Below are 6,066 nucleotides of genomic sequence, written 5' to 3'. Positions count from 1 at the left end.
TGCAACTCCTATATGCAACATGCAACTCCTACATGTAACTTGCAACTCCTACATGCAACTTCTATATGCAAGTTCTACATCTAGAGAGAGAATGTTTTATAATTCCTACATGCAGAGAGAGAATCTCTCCAACTTGTATAAGTACCCCATAATGGAATGAATCCCAAACTCTTTGGGGCATTGTGTTGAGTTCTACTTTGGTATTCCAAGCCATTGTCTCCAAGTGTCCATGCTTCCTTACACCCCACATCCAAAAGCATGTCCTAACCTTGCAACTCCTCCTCCCCTCTCCTCTAACCTTGCAACCCATCCTCTCCCTCTCCTCCTCCCTCCTCCTCCTCCTCCTCCCTTCTTCCCCTCCTCTTCCTCCCCTCTCCTCCTCTCTCCTCCTCCTCCTTCCTTCTCCTCCCTCCTCCTCCTCCCTTCTGCTCATACACCTTCTTCCTCTCCCACTCCTATGCTCCCCCTAAACCCTTAGTCCCTCAACCTTTGACCTCCATGATCTACGAGGGAGACGAGTTCTCCACCATGTACTCTACCCTGAACCTTGGATCCTCCTTCTAACCCTTAAACCCCTTCTGAAGGTTGGAACCTCCTTCTAGACCCTGGAATGTCCTTCTAAACCCTGAATTACCCTCTAACCCTTAAACTCCTCCTAAACCCTTCAACCCCCAATGAAGGCAAAAGCCTTCATTACCCCAATCATGATGATGCACATCCCTTTCACATATGCATGCACTATGTTTGCTTACCACACTTAAGCCTACGTCTCTCACTAGAATACGACCCGAGTTTCTAAGCTACACTTATACTACAAATGACAACACCAAAATATCTGTAGGTGACAAAAAGCCTCAGAACCTTGCATACTAAGAATACCCTGCTCTTCATGCGAAAGCCGTGGGAAAGAACAAACAGAGTGCTTTGTGACTACTCTAAGTGTTTGATTAGTGCTTTGTGACTGCTGTTTGTGACTGCTGTGTGCTTTCTACCTATTAAGAGACTTCTTGGAAGTGCTTTGTGACTACTTGGACTTCATGTCAAACATAGCCGTAATGGATAGCAAGATATTGTGTTGAACATGATCTTTGTTAAGGCTGATAACACTCTCGGGGGGGTCACTATGTACAAACCCTCTATAGCACCGACAGCTTCTACTCGCATCACTTGCAAGCCTCTTGCAACTCGGCCACACAGACAGCATCAAGGCAGCAACTCAAAGGCTTCCAAGCTATGATAGTGGCGACTCTTCCAAAGCCTCCACAATCCAGCTCCCCGACGAGCTCTCCAGCCTGTCGCCGACACGCGTCGCCGACAAGCAGCTCCAACAACAACCATCCTTTTAAAATGCATCTAAGCCAACCAGTCCGGCCTCTACAGTCTGGCTCGCTTCTTCAACAAAGGCTCTCTCGACCAGCATCTATGTGAACTCCATCCGCCTGGATCTGCAACTAGAAGCGACCATGAAGCTTCCCTTATTCTAGCATAGTGAGCCGTCGGCAACCATCTACAATGAACTCCCGACTCTCTGCTTTAGCCATCGTCAACCACAAACGGCGGCGACTCCTACAACTCCCACGACCTCAAGCGGCTCCCATCGACCGGCCTCCAGACACTGCAAGCACCGGCTCTCCACACCTACAATGCCCGTGAAGCAAGTAGCTACGGCTGCCTCCAACGCGAGCAACACCAACAAGCTGCAAAGCTTTGGCTCCATCGACCTCCTCCATTAATGTCTTCAAGCTCCGACTCCAAAAGGAGACTCAACTATCGCCTACCAGTAGACCTGTGCACGCTGAGATGGGCTCTCTGGAAGGTCTCCGTCAACGCGCAACCACACAGCGCCAGGCTCGCACGTGCAGCCTTCACGACTCCCCCAAATCGTCCCACAGACCTGCAACGACGGCTCGACGGAATCCCACTAGATTTTGGCAGAATCCAATAGATTCCCACGTTTGGCTAATCCAAACACGTGGCTATTCATACACCACACCCAAGGTTGGTCACAGTAGCGACACATGGCATAACCTTATCTCTCCACAAACCACACCACAGCTTGTCATGTTAACCCGGCTAATGTAACCTTGGTCATCAAGTGGATAAGGTTGGTCAAGTTAACAAGTTAACCCTTGGTTGGGTCACCACAGTAAGGTTTGGTTAAGATTCTAACACGTGGCAACCGACTACCACGTCATCTTGTAAAGAATAAGGGAGAGAGATAGGAGACTCAAGTTCACCTTTCTTCACAACACACAAGCAAGAGACGACACAAGGTTGGAGGGTGAAGCCTTTCTTCACTTTTGCACACAACAACAATACAATAGAAGAGGGAAATACCCTATATGTCAAAACCTAGAATACGTGGTTCATATGTGAACCCAAACCAAAACATACGTGGTAGTCTAACTACACCACAAGTACAACTAACATAGGCAGTGACATAAATGATAGTCATCCAGGAGATATGTCGGGGATAGAGCTTGATATCTCAACACTCCCCCTCAAGCTCAAATCCATCTCACGTACACCAAGCAAGCTCCTAAATCTGCGAACCTTCTCGGTACCCAATGCCTTCGTAAAAATATCAGCCACCTGCTCCTCAGTGCTGACATAGACAAGATCAATCTCACCAGCTAGAACCTTCTCTCTCACAAAGTGATAATGCACCTCAATGTGCTTCGTTCTAGCATGATAAACTGGGTTATTAGCAAGCATGATGCTGCTAATGTTGTCACAATGAATGACAACTGCTGCATGAACTGACTATCCCATATCTGCAAGTAGCTTCCGTAACCAAGCTACCTCACATGCAGCCATTGCTGCACCCCTGTACTCTGCCTCTGTCCTCGACAAGGCAACTGTTGGCTGCTTCTTGCTGCTCCAACTGATGGCACCACTCCCAAGGGAAAACATAAAACCACTAGTAGATCTCCTGTCTGAGACACTACCAGCCCAGTCAGCATCTGTGTATCCATGTACCTGTAATGCACACCCAGCTTCATAAAACAGTCCATAATGCAATGTGGACTTCACATACCGCAGTATGCGCCTAGCCGCATCCAAATGTGGCTTCCTCGGTGCCTGCATAAACTGACTCACCAGCCCCACAGCATAGCTCAAATCTGGTCTGGTTATAGTCATGTAAATCAAGCTACCTACTATGCGCCTGTACATAGTAATATCTTCAAGAAGCTCACCTGTCTCTGCATTGAGCTTCACATTTTGCTCCAATGGAACAGAAATAGGCTTACAGCCTGTCATCCCATATTTGGACAGCATGTCCAAACCGTATTGCCTTTGCAACAGCCATATCCCACTCGGGGATCTAATAACCTCAATGCCCAAGAAGTAACGCAGCTCTCCCAAATCGTTCATCTCAAATTTCTGCTTCAACAGCAGCTTCACTTCATTAATGTCTGCATCACTATCACCTGTAATAATCAAGTCATCAACATAGATGACTATAAGCACAATCCCTCTGTTTGTCCTTTTCACATAAAGTGAAAAATCTGAATTGGAAATCTGAAATCCAATAGTGACAAGATATTGTCCTATCTTGTCTGACCATGCCCTCGGCGCCTGTTTTAAGCCATACAAGGCTTTGCGCAACCTGCATACAAAATCGGGGTGTGACTTATCCTCATAACCTTCTGGCTGCATCATATAAACCTCTTCCTGCAAATCACCATGCAAGAAGGCATTTTTCACATCCATCTGATGCAAAGACCATCCCTTTGCAGCAGCCATAGCAATTACTGCTCTCACGGTTGCCATCCTTGCAACTGGGCTGAAAGTTTCCTCATAGTCAATTCCATATGTCTGTGCAAAACCTTTGGCAACCAATCTTGCCTTGTACCTGCTAACAGACCCATCAGCATTGTGCTTTACTTTGTAAACCCACTTGCAGCCAATAGCCTTCTTATCATGAGGCAAAGGCATCAAATCCCAAGTGTGGTTTGCATCCAAGGCAGCCATCTCTTCATCCATAGCTGCTTCCCAATTTTTATGCCCTGCTGCATCCTCAAAACATGTGGGCTCTGGCTCCTCTAGAACCTTGACCATATAAGCATAGTGATGTGCTGTATACCCATCATATCTCAGCCTGTCAACTGGGTACTTAATACGAGTGGACCTCTGTACAACTGGATCAGTTGCAGGAGTCTTTAAATCATGCCTGCTTTTCCTTGCACCAGGTGTAACAACAGAAGGAATCCCAAGTTCCTCATCAAGGCTCATTTCAGAGCCGCTTGACTCTCCATCAACATGAGAGCTACCAGCAGACACATCAAACACTGGAGTATGGTCCACTTTTTCTTTTCCCTTATGTGATACCTGCACAACACTATCAGGACTGCCATGTGACGATTCACTAGATCTCAATCTCCCTGTCCATGCATTAGATCCACTAGTAGAGGACTCTCTGGGTCCACTCAAGGCTTGAGATTGCTGCTCTGCATTTATTGCAGCATTCCCATTTCCTGCATCTGCATCTCCTACCATAACAGTTGGTGCATACCAGCTGCTCATTTCATCAAAAACAACATCTCTGCTCACTTGCATTTTGCGAGTGGAAGGGTTATAACAGCGATACCCTTTCTGATGCTGAGCATATCCAATAAAGATGCATTTTTCTGCCTTTGGATCCAGCTTGGTTCTCTTCTCATCAGGAACATGAATATACGCTATGCAACCAAATACCTTCAAGTGAGAAATATCTGGTTTTTGGCCTGTATACATTTCTTCAGGCGTCATGCCATGGACAGCTGCAGTGGGAGTTCTGTTCATAATATAAACAGCAGTTGCTACTGCTTCAGCCCAAAAATAATCAGGCATGTTTTTCTCATTTAGGATCGCCCGTCCTACTTCTGCAATATGCATGTTCTTCCTTTCTGCAACCCCATTCTGCTGAGGGGTAGACCTGCATGAGTACTTCCTTTGAATTCCTTGTTCTTTCAGATATTCACAAAATTCTTCTGAAAAGTACTCTCCCCCTCCATCAGATCTTAGCACTTTAATATGCACACCTTTCTCTTTTTCAACCATGGCCTTAAAAGCCTTGAAATGGCTGAACACTTCACTTTTGTGCTTCATAAAATAAATCCACACCTTCCTAGTGTAGTCATCAATAAACGTCACATAATAATGGCATCCACCAATAGAAGCAGCTTTGGTTGTCCAAACATCTGAATGGATCACTTCCAAAGGTCTTCTGCTCACCTTAGCATTTTTGGGAAATGCATGTCTGGCCTGCTTACCCATTTGGCATGCTTCACATACCTTTTGCATTCCCTCAACTCTGAATTTAGGCAAACCTGCAACAATGTTTTTCGTTTGCATAGATTTCAGCCTTTGTATATTCACGTGCCCAATGCGCTTGTGCCATATCTCAATATCTGCAATGACACCTCTCCCATGCGCAAACATAGCAGCTTTCACCTCAGGCATATCAACATCCAAGGTGAACATTCTGCCATTTTTGTTGCCTTTCGCAACCAAGCGGCACTTATTTTTCAAGTCCTCAACGAAGCATCCATCAGGGTATCTAACCTGCAGACCTTGCTCAACCATCTGGCCAACTGAAACCAGGTTCTTAGTGATTTTTGGAACATGAAGTACATCTGCCAAGTACTTTGTTTTGCCATCCTGCATAGCCAATGGCACTTTACCAACCTGCGTAATTGGGTGCGCAGTATCATCACCTGTTTCAACATAACCTGGCTTATCCAAATTTCTGACATCATGAAACCACTCATCATGACTGGTCATGTGGTTAGAGGCACCTGAATCAACATACCAAACATCATTGCAAGCTGCAGCATCTCCTGACATGGAGTTAACCATATGCTGCATCACAAAAAGGTGCTCATTTCTGTCGTCACCATGCCCACCTGATGATGCATAGTTGCTTTGCTGCAACTTTCCACTTTTGATGTCATTCTGCTTTTTATAGCATGTATTCTCCTTGTGTCCAAGCTTTCCACAATTATAGCATTCTGTGCTGCTATTTACTTGGTGGTTCCTTTGCCATGAACCACGGCCTCTTTGGCTCCCCCTGCCTCTAGAACT

Source organism: Dipteris shenzhenensis, chromosome 10 (assembly GCF_047967505.1).
Source record: "Dipteris shenzhenensis isolate YYH24624 ecotype China chromosome 10, Dip_SZ_1.0, whole genome shotgun sequence".
Lineage (NCBI taxonomy): Eukaryota > Viridiplantae > Streptophyta > Polypodiopsida > Gleicheniales > Dipteridaceae > Dipteris > Dipteris shenzhenensis.
This window is presented reverse-complemented; position numbering follows the sequence as displayed.